The sequence below is a fragment of the Tachypleus tridentatus genome, chromosome 13 (genome assembly GCF_004210375.1).
Source record: "Tachypleus tridentatus isolate NWPU-2018 chromosome 13, ASM421037v1, whole genome shotgun sequence".
NCBI classification, from domain to species: Eukaryota; Metazoa; Arthropoda; class Merostomata; order Xiphosura; family Limulidae; genus Tachypleus; species Tachypleus tridentatus.
The window spans coordinates 90488298-90506551 of NC_134837.1; the positions used below are offsets into that span (position 1 = coordinate 90488298).

The 18254-nt window shown below is 33.6% G+C and overlaps 1 protein-coding gene across 7 annotated transcripts in view; it reads left to right on the top strand.

Annotated features, from left to right (window-relative positions):
• The window catches only part of LOC143240928 (putative polypeptide N-acetylgalactosaminyltransferase 10), a 165579-nt gene that overhangs the window by 82458 nt on the left and 64867 nt on the right, over window positions 1–18254 (top strand). The window contains exon 1 of one of the 7 annotated variants that reach the window (XM_076484193.1): window positions 11736–11752. The exons of the other annotated variants lie outside the window; for them this stretch is intronic. The gene's annotated coding sequence lies outside the window, so the exon portion shown is untranslated. Of the gene's footprint in view, window positions 1–11735; window positions 11753–18254 lie in introns of those variants that run through there. 7 annotated transcript variants of the gene reach the window in all.

Here is an 18254-nt window from a genome sequence, read left to right on the forward strand (position 1 = left end):
TCTCAGAATATTATTTTCATAAATTCTTGAATTTCCGCATGTGGCATTTCTTAAATGAGGTTATTAAAGTATTTTCCCGATGCTTGAGGAATTATTACAAATTTACACGTGTTGTATCGTATATTATTAAAATATTGTAACGACTAAAATCATTAGTACCATCGATTTTACACTAAAAGCATTATTAAGTCAGACACTGCATAGAGTGTTATTAAAGTCATAACGAGCAGAATCTGAAGATTTCACACTTATTTTAAACCTAAATATTTATATTAGATATCGCATCAGATTCATATCATATTTGTCTTTTTCTTACGAAACTTCAAAAATTATTTAATTACCTACTTTATCAGAATCATCTTCACTGCATTGAGATGTATAGGCGTTTTTAGTGGGCCCGGCATGGCCATGTGGGTTAAGGTGTGCGAAACGTAATGGGAGGGTCGCGTATTTGCATCCCCGTCGCGCCAAACATGCTCGCCCTTTTAGCTGTGGGGGCGTTATAACGTGACGGTCAATCCTACTATTCGTTAGTAAAAGAGTAGCCCAAGAGTTGGAGGCGGGTGGTGATGCTTAGCTGCCTTCCCTCTAGTCTTACACTGCTAAATTAGGGACGGCTAGCGCAGATAGTCCTCGAGTAGCTTTGCTCGAAATTTAAAACAAACAAACAAGCGTTTTTAGAACACTCCATTTATTTGCGTACTCGGACGGATTATTTATGTGATTCGCCAGATGATCCTATAAATGTGGTAATGAATTTGTATCCGAAAGAGCAAGGATTTCCCCGAGTTTGGAAGGAAGGAATATGATTGTTGTTTCCCATATAGAAGGATCATCGTTATTAGTAACAAATGACCAAAAATAGTTCTTTATGGACTTATAAATTACATCATTTGTCAAAAACAAAGTCAACTCCAATATTTCGGTTTTGTATGAATGGCGCCAAGAAATGTATTCATGGTCAACTTTTGTTAGGTTTAATATGCGCTATTGCTCGTATGTTACTTTAAATTATTGTAAAACGATAGTGTAGGTTTTAAAAGATAAAACCAAAATATAAATTAGAATCTGTTTCGTGCTTTTATGTTGCGTTTTCGAAGTTTAAGTGCCATATAAAACTCTGAAGTAAAGTTTTGCATGAGTGACTGCAGAAACTACAAAACAAAGATTTGGAACGAAAACAGCGAGATAGAAAATTTGTTTTTATTTAATGTATTTCAGTGGTTAAAATGTTTTGTTACTTAAAGAGGCCGAGCGTGGTCCACTGGTTAGTGCCTGTCTGTGGACCTGAATTCCAACGGTTCGTGACCTGTGACACCAAAACAACAACAGAAATCACCGTCTAAGTTTGTGAGCATGGATTTGGTATACAACAAACAAACAAATCTTGAAAATCCCACGACAGCAAGAGTTATAGTGATGTATTTCGTTAGCTGTCTTTGTTCTAGTCTGTCAATTCTAAATAAAGATAATGATTACGTCCAGATATGCTCGTAATGCTTCTAATTCAAGCCAGTGTTTTTTGGTTGCTTTTTCGTGTATGCTGTACAAGTTATTTGCTACTTTACTTTTTTATCTCTAGCATTATAAATAAGATATAACATCTCACTATATCTTCCATACATATCTGTTGTATATATACATTGACTCTATTTAACATAATATAATTAGATACTTTAAAAATACTGAGTGCTTATGTTAGACGTTTACCGTGTTAGTGTTAGCGGTCTGAACCTACTTTAGTTCATAGAAAATGTTTTAAGTCCTCGTGAAGTTGTAGGTTGTCCGATGTTTCTCCAGCTGACGTAGAAAAATATTGAAGTAAATTTAATTATCACTATTGCTTCCAGTTGTGCTATGTCTTGTGTAACTACACTACTGCTTGGATTGATATTCAAGAATATTTTAAGAATTATATTAGAGGTAATGTATATACATATCTTTCCTATATTCCGATTTTGTAGAATAATACAAGTGCATTTCTAAGTTAGTAGGTGTTGAAGACACCGATGAATATCTCATTCTAGACTTTATGCATAAAAAAAACATACCGTTCCATTTTATGCTTAAAAAATACTCTTTAAACTTATAACCTAGCGGTATTAAATCAGTTTGTCGTACACACTGTGAATACAGAATCGGAGAAATACTATTATGTTAAGTGACAATGAGTTTTCACGTAAATAGACTTATAAAGCAACCAAGTACATATATACCAGTTAGATAAAAGTGCATCAAGATGAAACTACAAAATACAGGTTTATATCCACCTGTACCATACGGATATAATGTTTTTATTTATCTTTAATAGTGAAAACATACATAATAGGCTATCAGAGCTGTCAGTGGTGGATACAGCAGATAGCCCCATGTGGCTTCGTTCTAAAACAGAAACAAATAAAACGTTCTTCTATATACGAGGTCTGTTAAAAAAATACGTGGACTGACGTCATAAGGTCAGGTGAGTAGGGGGGGTGGGGAAGAACAGTGATCGAGTGTTTGGCCAAAAACTCACGAGTTCTGAGGGCTGAATTTCGCAGCAACGCGGTGCATCTTCAATTTTTCGGTCAAAATCTCGTAACAAGATCCAACTGATATCCCACACTCTTCAGCAAGCTCCCTGACAGTCAGACGTCGACTTGTCCGCACAAGGGTGTTGATTTTGTCGACGTGTGGGTCGTCAGTTGACGTAGAAGGACGTCCAGGACGCTCATCATCTTCAATGGACTGTCGACCATCCTTAAAACGTTCCTGCCACTTGAAACATGCCGTACGCTTCATAGCAACATCACCGTAAGCAGTGTTAAGCATAGCAAAAGGTTCAGTCGCAGATTTTTCAAGTTTAACACAAAATTTCACAGGAAGTCGTTTCTCCTTCAGGTCATTCATTCTGAAATCCGCCAAACGAAAAAATCGCACTTCACTTAAAACCGCGTAGCTAATACACGAATGAAGATATCTGCAATCGGGAAATGGCGTCGTAATCAGCTGATCTGTGCGAACCTAGCGACACCGAGCGGATTCCCCTGAAATCAACTGGAGCCGCGCAATTCAAACAGTCCGCGTATTTTTTGAGCAGCCCTCGTACTCTTAAAAAAAAACAACGTAAAAGGCAAAATTTGAGACATATTGTTAACAAGTTTATTCCGGGTAGTTCTATATGACATGTGTGAAACTTTGCACATTCACTGCTGAACATCCAAAGTCTGCAAAGGCGAAGTCCATGCTCACTAGTTGAAGTTTAACATCACTCAACGTCAATAACGAGTATGCCCCCGTTAGTATCAATAACTCCTTGGCATCTCCTGCCCATGAAAGCGATGAGATGACGAATCACATCCAGTGGAATGGCTGTCCACTCAGCCTGCAAAGCTGCTGCAAGCTAAGGTAGAGTCTGAGGTTGAAGTTGTCGCCGTCGCAAACGTCGGTTCAACTCGTCCCAAAGATGTTCGATGGGGTTTAAATCCTGTGATCTAGAGGGCCAGGGAAGAACGTTGATATTGTGGTGTCTCAAGAAGACAGTGGTGAGTCGGGCTGTGTGAGGACGGTCGTTGTCCTGTTGAAAAACGTCGTTGACGTTCACCATGATGGGTTGCACATGGGGCCTAAGAATCTCGTCGACGGTTGCGTACGGTCTGATCGGAAATTCTACGCAGCCCTGTTATGGTTGAGGCAGTAGACGTCGCAGTGGTGGTCCTATCCCGAAGGTGACGTAACCGGATGTAGCGATTTTGTGCGGGCGTGATCACACGAGGTCTGCCAGGTCATGGACGGTCACGAGTTGATCCATGTTGTTGGTGACGATTCCATAGCCTTGTGATGGGGCTCGGGTGGACATTCACAGCTCTGGCAACATCTGATCGAGATTCGCCTGCTTCCAAGCGACCAGTGGCGTTGTTGCGTTGTGCTTCAGTTAGTCTTGGCGTAACTGTATTGCGTGTCGGTGGCTTAATACTGAGCTATGGAAACCAAGAATCCGTCACTTTTATAGGGATTTTGCACATGTTGCACTTGCAGAACATGCAAATCTTTCAAACAAATTTATTGGACACGAATGCGTTTTGGCGAAAAATCCGATGTTTTCCTCCGATTTCAAAGTGCACAACTTTTATTGTCTTTTTGGTCTGACAATCAGTGCCTTAACACGTGTAATATCACATACTTTGAGCTTGTGACGTTATTATATATATTTCTCTTTAAAATAACAAAAATATCCCTTTTGCGTTTCTTTTTTTGAAGAGTATATATTCAGTATGTTCTTTGATCTCCTACAGGTTTTGTTTCATTTGAAAATAAGTAGAATGAGATCTGGCTATGCAAATTCACTCGTCAAACGCCCTGCTGGCTCATTCTGTGTATTATTCATGCATTGTTTTGAATGTTTTTATATTTTGAAACTCGGCGTTCTTCCAGATGTCAACACCATCTGCCTGGCGTACAGCACATCTGTCATAGTCTGTTGCAAGAGCTTTGCTTTTCTGTTTCGAAGCGAATGGCCGTTCATTATATTTGCTTGCTTATGTTGCTTTCAAAGTATGTTGTATGTGTTGGTAACTGAAGTGTTCAACATTTTAAAATCAAAGAAATACATTAATTTTATGAGACAACACGTTTCCTCCTCAGATCATCGTTGCAATAAGTCATAAAGCGGAAAACAATGAAATTAGATCTTTCCACGCATAAAACAGTACAATAAAATGTAATTTCGTTAGTTTCAGTAATAAATTTAAATATCGAAATATAAAAATTAAAGTTTCTTACTAAATATTTTCCTCAATAAGTCGGGTAGTGTGGTGATGGCACCTCTCCAAGTTGATGTGTAGTACTCCAGGACATTTGTTCAACACCTTCGGAGTACGAGAAAAACACGCTCAAACCATTCCGAGATAAAACACCAAGTATATACATACACACTTTTAATTTAGAGGTTTTAACTTTTTTTACATATATTTTTTTAACATTATGTAACGTTGGATGTTTTGAAATAATGATGTTGATACCATCATTATACCATGATATACTAGTATGTATATGATTTACTCGAATTTAACTCGACAAGTCTATTTATGTAACCTTTTAAGTTAACGGGACCTGATGTAAATCTCTTCCAGTAAAACCCTTTAAATGAACTTGTATGCTATAGACAGCACTTTAGTTTTATTGTAAGGTAACGAGTCACCAGTAACACGTTTCAGTTGACGTTCTATTTGGAGAAGTCGTAAATTTTGGTTTTGTGTAGAAACTCGTGATATAAACGATTTATATAAATGAGATTTTGAATCAATACACCTATGTATATGCTCCTGTTTCGATGTCATGGAATAATGGTGTACTTTGCTTTTAAATTTAATTTTAGATCAACAGATATAGAAAATTAACGAAAAATTGATTGCTTTTTGCAATAACAAAATCGCAGTCATAATTAAATATCAGTAATTTCGTCGCTGGTGAATCGTTTTTACACGCTCAAATAAATACACGAATATGTTACATGTACTACCCTTTCACCACATGATATTTCAGTTTAAGGATACCAGTTATGTTCAGATAAATAATGAGGTAATATGTACAAAACATGACTTTGCGTGTGACATTAGTAATCGTTTTCTGTCAGTTTAAATAAATACTTCAGGGGTTAGCAGTTGTTTTACTTGCAAGCTTATGTCCTCCATAGGTCTGGCATGGCCTGATAGTTAGGGTTGTATCTCAAGTTGCGAGACGCGGGATCGAATCCCGTCACCGAACCTGCTCGTCCTTTGAACGGTGGAGCGTTATAATGCGATGGTTATTCTACTATTCATTGGTTAAAGAGTAGTCCAAGAATTGGCGGTGGATGGTGTTGACTCTAGCCTATCAATATAAAATGAGAAATGAGTGTAGCTTTACGCCAAGTTCAATAAGCAATTAAACAAATATGTCTTGGATAAAACAAGAGTAAGACAACATTTCTGAAAACTTTTGTTCAACGTATATAATTCATAACATTCTTTTCCCAACAGGAACCTTGAAGTAAAAAAAACTTTTTTGTCAACTATGAAGTTGTGTGAACAGGCAGTTCAAGTATAAGTAACATAAAATTAAGTCTTTTAGAATCGTATGGTTCTTACACCATGTACATAACTTAAAGTTGCTAGTATATTCATATCAGAATATAATACGTATTCATTTCGTTATTTACTGAAACTTGAATCTATGAAACTAATATTTATTTGGTTATGTGTGGAAAATTGAAAGTGGTACATAGTTTTGGAAGTAAATTTTTATTTAATATTAAATGCGAAATATCGGTATTTCATTACTTAGGGAAATGGTATATTTAGTACAATATGTATATGTAGTTTTTCAATTAAATAATGAATCAACAAAATACCAAAAAAAGGGAATTTTCTGTTAATTTCCTGTCTGTTTCTACATTTATTTTGCGAAGAACCTAAGAAAATCTTGTTACACAACAAGCTCTTTTCCATTTTATTTCGTTGACGCAATGAAAAAAAAAAACACAATATAACGAAAAATCAAACAATGCATTTATTGAATAAGGTTTTATTAACCGAGTGATATATGTTGTTGTTGTAGTAACTCGAAATGTAAATTTCATCTAAAGTCTTATGCAGCCTTCGAATGATTGATTATTGTAAATTACCTAAAAACATTTGAAAAAAATTACCATTTGTTTTTATATCACGAAAAGAAGGTGAAATGTTAGAAACGAACTGTTGTCAATATGAAGAAATAAAGTGCATAACTAGAGACACATCTAAAGTTACGAGAGCCCCAATGAAAACTGACTTTATAACTGTTCGTTATAACTTTATCTGTTGTTTATAACTGATATATAACCAAAACATCAATAAGATTCACTTGTGTGAGTACAAATAACAAAATATTTTTTTTTTATATTTATCGATATATATATGATAAATTAGACTTTTAGAGAAAAATTGCCTTTAAAAGTAATGGTAATAATTGAATTACTTGGCGATACTTCGAGCAAATACTCTATTTCTAGTTTTAAAAACAACAACAAAATTCATTGGTTAATGCCATATAATAATATATAGTTCAGAACAAGTCTTAATAAAGAATATAACAAAAAAAAATATGGAGTCACCAGGAAATAAAAAGGTGTCTCTGCCTTTGGAAGTTACTGCAAATACGCTAGAGAACAAAATATTTGATTTATTCACTGGTGTCATGAATTAATATATTGTTTCTGTATATGATTGTGGGTGATCGAAATGTTAGCCCAGTAGTCTTAGTTAATGCTGATAATTTAGTTTTATACCACTGCAGTATTTGGTGAAGAAACTTATTACAAGAATAATGGCAGCGAAGACCTATATTTTTCTGATTTCCTGTATGAGAGAATTCTTCTCCACGCGATCAATGTTTGAGCGAAATTTTCAGTTTTTGGTGTAGACAGACGGATATTTTTACTGGTTTATCTAGCTTGTTGTGGGGGTTTTCTTCTACATAAATTTCGGTCTTTACCTGTATAAGGTGTGTAATATATATAATTTATGTATTATATATACCTGATACATAAGTGTGTGTGTGTGTACAAAGAGAATACAGAATTATTTAAACTGTAATGTTAACATTGACAAACGTTAAATCTAATAACTGCTTTAGATCTTGGTTCACAATACTGAAACGTTGTTAACAAATGTAGTTTATCAAAGTTTCGAATTTAATTTTACGTGTAGGAACACACTATACGTGTACGTAAACATACGTGTTTCCGAAGTGGTATTTTAAAATAGCTCTAATACGCTACATATAAAATTTCTATGTCTTATATAGTTTGTTTAAATTCAGCTTTTCATATGTCCTACCAAGCATTACTTGCATATGATTTTGTCCATTCAACCTAAAGCACTTGTGACGGAAGACTGATGCGACCATCATGCAAACACAGTTTAATTTTGAAGAAAGATAGTTTCTTTTTTTCCTACTTGGAAGGGGTTCGCTATGGTTCACCATATATATATATATATATATATATACTCTTAAAAAAAAAAAAACTCAAAAGGCAAAATTTGAGACATATTGTTAACAAGTTTATTCCGGGTAGTTCTGTATGACATGTGTGAAACTTTGCACATTCACTGCTGAACATCCAAAGTCTGCAAAGGCGAAGTCCACGCTCACTAGTTGAAGTTTAACGTCACTCAACGTTAATAACGAGTATGCCCCCCGTGAGCATCAATAACTGCTTGGCATCTCCTGCCCATGGAAGCGATGAGATGACGAATCACATCCTGTGGAATGGCTGTCCACTCATCCTGCAAAACTGTTGCAAGCTGAGGTAGAGTCTGCGGTTGAGGTTGTCGCCGTCGCAGACGTCGGTCCAACTCATCCCAAAGATGTTCGATGGGGTTTAAATTTGGTGATCTGGAGGGCCAGGGAAGAACGTTGATGTTGTGGTGTCTCAAGAAGACAGTGGTGAGTTGGGCTGTGTGAGGACGGTCGTTGTCATGTTGAAAAACGTCGTTGACGTTCACCATGATGGGTTGCACATGGGGCCTAAGAATCTCGTCGACGGTTGCGTACGGTCTGATCGGAAATCCTACGCAGCCCTGGTATGGTTGAGGCAGTAGACGTCGTTGTGGTGGTCCTATCCCGAAAGTGATGTAACCGGATGTAGCGATCTTGTGCTGGCGTGGTCACACGAGTTCTGCTGGATCGTGGACGGTCACAAGTTGATCCATGTTGTGGTGACGATTCCATAGTCTTGTGATGGTGCTCGGGTGGACATTCACAGCTCTGGCAACATCTGATCGAGATTCGCCTGCTTCCAAGCGACCAATGGCGTTGTTGTGTTGTGCTTCAGTCAGTCTTGGCGTAACTGTATTGCGTGTGGGTGGCTTATCACTGAGCTATGGAAACCGAGAACTCGTCACTTTTATAGGAATTTTGCACATGTTGCACTTGCAGAACATGCAGATCTCTCAAACAAATTTATTGGACACGAATGCGTTTTGGCGAAAAATCCGATGTTTTCCTCCGTTTTCAAAGTGCACAACTTTTATTGTCATTTTGGTCTGACAATCAGTGCCTTAACACGTGTAACATCACATACTCTGAGCTTGTAACGTTATTACATATATTTCTTTTTAAAATAACAAAAATATCCCTTTTGCGTTTCTTGTTTTGAAGAGTATATATGTATATTTGTGGTTGCTTATAAAATATGCAGAAAATTTGGTTTCATTACATTATTAGATAAGTAACAAGTGCTATAAGTATCAAGAACTTTATAATCGTTTAACTAGAGTATTCAAAATGTGAATTTACGAAGTTTTTTATACACAGTTCATATTTTGATAAAGACTTGATCCATTATCTCGCACTTACAAGTTTGTTTTAATGAAACTTGTTTTTTGTTGTTTCTAAAAAATTTTGGTTATTCGGTACGTTAACGAAGGTAAGGCTAAAGTTTCACTTCTATCAAGGGCATTTGCTCAATACATATTCGATTGAATTATTAGTTTTAATGCATGCAGGGTTTATTTGGCTAAAATATATATTTGAAATTTAATAAGAAATCACACGTATATAGTGTTCCAGTCTAAAGTTGAAGTTGCTTGCTTTTCCTTCGTGCATGAATAATAACAATAATAAAACGCTTCCACTTCCCATTTGTATAAGTGAAAAAACAAAAAAATCTTGTTTGAACCGAATTTATATTACTTCGGAGAAAGCCTGTGTATATTGATTTATATAAAGGAAAATTATTAGACTTTTGGAGTGATTTCCCCCAAAGTATATATACTTGTTTTCTGATACAGCTTTTATAAGAAAATAACGACTAAAGAAATGTAGTGGAACATTTGTTATGATCGTTAGTCTACAGCTATCCTCTATTCGTTTTAATCACTTGATTAATGTAATTTTCCTTGTGTCAAGATTAGTTATTTCCTTAGGGAGAATAAAGTATATATGATATTGAATTGCAAACAGTTTTATCAGTATTGTGTATAAGCTTTGTAATTAACTTGTGCACTTACATATCAAGACGTAGAATATAATTATACAGAATGTTTAACCAATTCATCTTTTCATGTTTAATATATATACTTAAAGAACATATGTTCGTAATTTTCACGTTGTTTACTTTAATTTTGAAGTTATTCCTTCATGAATATAAATTGGATAAAATGTAACCATTATGGTATTACGTTTTGTTTTTGTTTCTATTTTTTCGTTTGTGCCATTACCAAGTTTTGTCTTTTACAAAACAGCTAAGTTAAAGAATTAATTTAAAGCGCCTATTTGTTACATATTCGGGGGATGGAGGGGAAGAGGAGATAATGGAGAGTTTAAAAAGTAATATAATTGAATATTTTAAGTTATATTTTAAGAAAATCGATTATGGAGTATCGGTATATACTTTTTAAAACACTTTATTTGCTTTTAATGCAAAGCTATACATGGGACTGTTTTCGCTCTGTCCAACGCAGTAATGGAATCTCTGATTTTATCGCTGTAAACTCAACGATGGTCCACAGTGGAAACTTTCAAAAGTTAACTTTTCAGTAATGAAATGTTGACACTTAACAACAAGCTTTCAGTTTAAATATTGACATAACACATTGAAAAAAAAAACACAACAACAATAACATTAATTTTAGATTACGATGAAGTTTATTTGAGTAGCCCAAGAGTTGGTGGTGGATAGTGATGACTAGCTGCCTTCCCTCTAGTTTTACACTGCTAAGTAAGGGATGGCTAGCGCGGATAGCCCTCGTGTAGCTTTGCGGGAAATTTAAAAACAAGCAAACTTCGTCTCTGTCTGTAAGTATTGATAACCTGTGAAAGAACAATCTAGAAATATCTAGCCCTCTAGTAAAAACATACTAAACATATCGAGAGAAACGTAGAAGCTTCGAGTGAGATTACGTTAACATTATTACAAAAGCTTAGAACAACAATTAAACTGTTTACACAACGTACGACTTGTTTACAGTTACGTAATGAAACTTGTAATATCGCTATTGAAATAATTAACTTTTAACACTTTTGTCATGAAACTTAATATTCATTAAATATTAAATTACTAAATAAAGTAAATAACTTAAACTGTGTGGTCTTTTATATTCAATATACTTGATTTTATAGTAAAGGAAATTTACAACAGATATTATGATTAAAAAATATGTAAAATCATAAAATTTACATGTATTTATCAATGATAATGTTTTTATGTGTGATTAACACAATAGAGATATATCTAACGTTATATCTGTTCATTTCATAAAGACTATGACTTATGTAAGGCATTCTAAAATATAGATATTTCTCATTCTTTTCTGTGGTTAACAGAGAAGCAACTGTTTAGCCTCTGTACTTCTAGCAGTACATATGATTCCTCCCTTAAATTTGCTTGTTCACCACAGTGGAAGAAGTGATCTTAATGTTTAGACATAGTAATCCTGTAACACAAGCTCAACAAACTCTCCGTGCGTTGATTGGTGATTGATTTCTCGTGATACTGCAATTTTCGACGCAGCAGGACTAGTTTTGTTTTTCCAATAAAAAGTATATCAAAAGTTTTTAATAAAAGTAAATCTTAGCCAATTTTATAAAACTTTCTGGAAAAATTAATATCAGTTGCGCGCCTTTTTGAAAATTCATAGTACTGTTTGTTTGTATTAAGTAAACAGGTTCTCGGATCTGATCAGAAAAACATATCTGTGATTGAAATATTGATGCATGGAAGACAGAAAACGTATTTTTGTCCTCAAGTGACGTAAGTATTTTCGATTGTTAGTAGAAGAGCTCCTGAAGAAAGCATGTCATTTAAATTGCGATTCAGTAAAGTAAGTTGCAATCTGTCTGGAGTTACTAGCTTATATAAGAAAAACAAAACAAAAATAGTTTTAAATTCCACTTTGTATTGTGTATTGACAAACCAAAGTAACAAGTTTATTTTTGGCAGTTTTCATTTGGAGTAATTTCAGATAAATAGCATTTTCTTTATCTTGTGTATATGTTTTAGCTTAAGATAATGTATCATTTTTAGCTTCCCAATTGTATCAGTGTAAGTAATTGCATGTGGCGATAGATATTTTAAAAAGAATTGAAAACGACAACTTTAAAACAGATCTTCATTTATAAGGTATAGCATGGTGGTTAGCATGTCAGAATTGCGACCCGTTGTTGTAAGAACATGCTTTGCGTTTTGTGGCTGCACGTGCTTCGTTTGAGAACATGTTCAGCAGTTTAACTTTTGAACTCCGACAATCTTCCGCAACCTGACACTACGTCAAGCCCAGTCCTCTTTACCCTTTAAGTTCCAGGCCATAGTTATGATGGAAGTTCGTATATTTCTAGTTATATAGGTTTCGTATTTCTAAATGAAAAAAATAAGTGTTTACTGGATTGTGATATAATTCCATAAGGACATATTGGTTGAGTTCTGAGTGACCTTTTACATTACCCGTGAATAATATCGGTTTTAAAAGTTTGTTGTTGTTGAGTTCAAATTAGCAAAGTTGCTGACATTTAATTTGAGTTTGAGCATTCAATCAAATAATGAAAGTTTTTTAAACATATTTTAAAACGAACAATAGTTTTAATACATGTCGGTGTTTTCTTTATTAAATCACAAAATTGTGTTAATATTTATATTATTTTTAGTTCATGCATGTTGCAAATGCATTCACTGTAAAAAAATGTATATGTTTTACGTTTTCTCCACCACATATGTTTAGCCACAATTATCATAGTATGGTGAAGAAATAGTTCATGAATTTGAAAGAATTAGAAGATAGTTTTCTGTGAAAAGACTAAATGTTATGCTTACATATTTACTATTTGAGTGATGCTATGCCATTCAATTTACATTTCAATCATTATGATACAGTTTTCGTGGTTGACGCTAATAAGCTAACCAAAGATTGAAGTCCATGGATTAATATGACACATGAAAGCTACTACAATGCATCTCAAAGAATTATTAAGAGGACACCAAAAACATTGTTGCAAAACGACTAATAATTATCTTTTACTTTTAAAAGCATTTACATTGTACATTTCTTTCGGATCAAAAAGTTTTGGTTACGATTTAATAAAATGAAATAATGTTATCTATTTAGATTTTTGATGACAGCTGTTTTCAGTGGGTAATGCATTATATAAAGCCTCTTTCTTACTGCTAAGTGTTCCGTTCACCAAACAATACATGCTCCTATTGCTTTGACTTATACTTTTTAATTCCGGTTGATTATAACTAGTGGTCGAGAACTATACTGTTTCGGTAGGTGCACATGTAAGAATGTTTTCAATTTCATCTGAAATGTTAAAAATATCTAACGAAACACATTTACCCTTAATTTTTCCCAATGCATATATGCAGATACTTTTATGCCTGTATGGTGGACTATTTGTAAGTTTACGGACATTGAATGTAAAATTCTGGCTGACAGCACAGTGTATGGTTTAACAACCAAATTATATTTATTGTGTACTTTGTAGAAGTAGTGTCATTGTAATTTCACTCGTATACTTCTGTAAATATAATGTGGTTTTTATATTAAAATATAGCATGAACGCCTTCAAACTCCACTGAATATGTGCATAATTGACTTTTTAGTCAAGTTGGTACACTTGTAAATGCGTTTCTGTTTATACATATATCTGTATTATTAAATTAAATTGTTTGGCATCTGCCATACATTCATTTATATTTAGGACAGCAGTAGTCTTGTTTAGCAGAAGCGATCCAGTAAAACAACACTGTTTTAAAAGATTTAAAATGGCGAATTTAATGATTTCGAATATCCAAATATTTTGAGAGCTATAAGCTGTAGAATAATTGTGTTGAATCAAAATGGGTATTTTAAAATGAAAAACGTTTGATAGCAAGATAAGAAATATTCTCTACGTTTACATTTTTTGTTCATATTTGTCGACTTAGAGTTCTCAGCTGGCTTCGGTGTACGTTTTGCTAAATATTCAGAACTCAAGTATGTTTTCTTATGTTGTTTCAGATCTTTACCAACTCTAAATTATTTGTTCGTTGTTATAAAGTGTTATGCAAAATAGTAATAATAATTATCAAGAAATTACTTATGTTTGCTCTTCAAATATAAAACTTCATATTTAACATTTTTGAAGTGGTAAAAAGATATTTCAAAATATTTAAATTTTTGTTGAACATAACATGTTAACCGGAACTACTTTTATATACACTACAAGCACATAAATAACGATTCGCTAATGAATCAAGAGATACAAAATTCATGAGAATAATTATTTTTATTATTTTCGTGTATATAAACGTTTCAGTAAATGTATTTTCCAATTTCCCAAAATAATTATAAATATAAATACAATATTTGTGTTTTTGCTGAAAAACAACAATGCTTTGTAAAGTTAGTCACTTAAGTTGATATGCGGGGGAACAAAATCTGTTTGAAAACAATATTATGTTTCGGTTTTGCTAACTTAAAACCTTTATAGCTTTCACTTAACACTCGTACGAAAAGTGGGGCCTAATTTAATGAAATGAAATCAAATGAAATGGCAATTTCATGTAAATACAAATTTATTAGCCTAATATTAATAACCTTTCAAGTTGCTCTGGGGCCTATTAGGCCCCACTTTTCGTAATAGTGTTAAAGTATTTTCTTTAAAAAATGGGGCACACGTACATTGAAAGTTTTTTTAAACAGTTTAGAACAAAATCTAGAAACAAAACACTAAGCATGAATCTTTTAAGATCGTATTAACCACGGTAAAAAAAACATAATTATGTGAGCTTGCGTGTACATTGAAACCCATCACCTATCTCAAACAGTATGGCTGAATACATAAGGACAGAGAGTTGAAACTCATTTTTTATGACGGTCTTAAGTGTTTTTGTTTTTTTGGTATTTACGATCACAAGATATATTATTTATTATATTATAGAATATAAATGTTATGGCGAAACGATAAAACGGAATGCTTTTAAATATAAACCATATGTTGTATGTAATGCATGAAGTCTGAAGCTAAGAAAAGTTGTTTCGAAGAAATAAAACGATTGCCGAGTAATATCAAACAATGGTATAGCTGCTTCCATTCCTTAGAAGTAGGTTAAATGTATATACATTTTGAATATTTATTTTACTTGCTAGTAAGGTATAGCGGCGGCGTGAATATTTAAAACTTAATTTTATGAAATGAATTACAAAAGCTGGAATAAAGATAATATAATTTTTTACAAGTACTAAATGAAAATGCAAAATTCTTGATTGTGACTAAATATACATGAAACTGCAACTAGAATGAATACAACTTAAAACAGGCCTAGCATGGCCAGGTGGTTAAAGGCGCTCGAGTCGTAATCTGAGGGTTGCGGGTTCTAATCCCCTTCGCACCAAATATGTTCGCCTTTTCAGCCGTTGGGTCGTTATACCGTTCGGTGAATCCCACCATTCGTTGGTAAAAGAGTAGCCCAAGAGTTGACGGTGGGTATTGATAATTGTCTTCCTTCTCTCTCGTCTTACACTGCTAAATTAGGGACGACTAGCAGAGATAGCCCTCGTGTAGCTTTGTGTGAAATTCAAAACAAACCAAACTTATGGACTAAAAATTTCTTTTAATGTTTAGAAACATAACATTCACTGGTCACGTGCATCACTTTTTCTTCATATTTTTCATTAAATGTAACGTGAATGTTAGTGTATGTCAACATCAGTGATAAAGGTCAAACAAAGTAAAAAAATACATTTAACGATATATAATAGGATAAGCTTTATGAAAGTGGTCTCCAGTAAATAAAACTTATTACAAACTCTTTGCATTTCACAAAAACATTACTAAATATTTTCAGTTATGTGGTAGCTGTATTTTATTTTGATGAAATATGAAATGTTATTTAAATAGAGTTTACGTAAATAAAGATAGGTTTAGAGGTTATTATTTTATATTACTCAGAAAGACTCGTTCGATACTGAGAAAAGCGTATAAAGATATGTAACTGGGAATATCTTTAAATTGAGTTGACGTGTATGGTACTCTGAGATTTCAGGAGTAAGGACATTTTTAAATTAAAAATAAATGTATTAGAGAAATTGCATATGGTTCGAGAGTCGTACAGTTGTATTAATATCATGTATGCAAGCAAGACTAGGTATATTGAATCTATCATTGGATCGTTAGAATCGAGGATTTCAAAAAATAATAATTGAAATTTAGATCATGCTACGTAATATTTAAACAAAGCTGCATTGAAATAATGTAATGAACCTAGATAAAAAAAAATAGTTTTCTGTATTATAGTTCGAAATAAAAATGCGAGTTAAGGGTAAACGAAGAAGGCTTAATAAATAAGCAGAAACCAGAATTAATCGAGACTAATATCGCAGCTGAATTATTTTTATTAACTTAAATCATTTAATCAGATTATTATGTTAAATTTGAATCGACAGCAATAAAGAAAGCTGGAAATGAACAGCTGTATACAGATATTTTGATCGATAAATGTTCAGCATCTTTATGTAATGATATAGTCTTTAGCTTTATTACAAAGTGAGCAGAAAGATCCTTTGACATTTCGTTAATAAATACGTGAACTGTGCTAATGAGTTTATCAAAACCTTTGTGAATATTGATGTCGCATGCACGCATATACCAGTTTTCTATGTGGTTCTCAAAGTTGGTATGTTATTAGTGTAGTTAACATATTGACTCCAGCTCATGAAGTTAAAAACACGCGTAGAAATACCCCGAATTTTAAGTTACAGTTTTACTAATTGGTATTTTGAAATTTCGGACAAGATGTTGATACTTATGTCTGAAAACTTGAAGTATATTAAAACATTTTCACAAACGTTTACGGCACACTGCTAAATATGTAAAAACCTAAAAAAACTTAGGTTTGAAAAATTTTACTATTTTTCTAAAAATGCGAAAACTTGAGCTGAAAATTTAGTTATAAGGTGATATAAGTACCTATAATATTTATAAGTGGAAAAACTCACTAAATTTTTGATTACAATTTATTCTGATAATTAAATTCAGGAAACTCAATATCGTAAAATTTATCAGATTGTAAAATTCGTTATCCCTTACCACAAGTGTTTAATGACTGGTAATACCATATTTTTTTTTAATATCGTTAATGATCTTATAAACAGACATGAAGTTAGCAATATATTTAGAAACATCTGATAAAAGTTAAATCGAATTTTTTAAGTAGCATCATACATGAGGCAAGTAACATTTTTGCAGTTCAGAACAAAAGTGCAACAGATACTGTAAAAAAAAACAACACGTTTTTGACAAGCAGGAATCTGTTGCTGCAGTCCATGTTATCACTCTTTGTAATTATTACATTACAAGTATAAAAAATTCCGCTAACTAATAATTTCCAGTACAGACGACCAGAAACTTATACAATAAAATATTTTTTTAACCAACTGTAGCAGCTGGTCTTGTAATCTAGCATTGCAATCATTGTAACAAATCCGTCGCAAAATTTCCTTGTCCGTTGAGCCGGGTTGGGGCGTTATAAGTAGTAATCAGTTCTATTATTCGTTGTTAAAAAATAGCCCAAAAGTTGGCGGTAGATGTTGTTGACTAGTTTCCCTGCCTCTAGTTTATAACCTCCCAAGTATGTACAGATAGCCTTCAAGTAGTTTTGTTTGAAATTCAACAAATAAAGGAAAACATTCCAACTATATCATCCTATGCTATGTTGAATCCACAAATACGAGGTGTACGATTCTTTGGATTGTGTCTATACGCATAGACACGCATTTGAAAAGTAAAAATAGAAATTTAAATGGGTGTTTGTGCAGATTACATTTCGCTAGTTCTTTGGAGTCGACAGTGTTCGATCTTCGACCATTCTGTGCATTCTATTTTTCAGAGTAATTGATTGAGTGTAGTCGTTTTCTCATTACATTCCAGGTGATTGACTTTGCACTGAAACGTTTTAATTATCGCAGGATAGTGGTATACACGTTGATAATTCTTGTTGCTGTTTCGTTCCTTCACGTTTCGCAGTTCAGCTCAGTATTCAACGTTAAGCCTAGTGGTGTTCTCGCTTTTGCTGTTCCCCATTTTCTTTTTCTTGAGATTTTACCAGTTGTAGTTCATGTTGACAATACCTCAGAGACTACTGCTCTTGACACGTCTTTGTGTTCTTAGTTACAGATACACCCCTCAGACAAGGACCCTATAACTTTACTCCCTCTTTCAAAATCTATAAGCTTCTTACAGGAAGATGTGATGCCTGGAACTGAAGTATACCACGGATG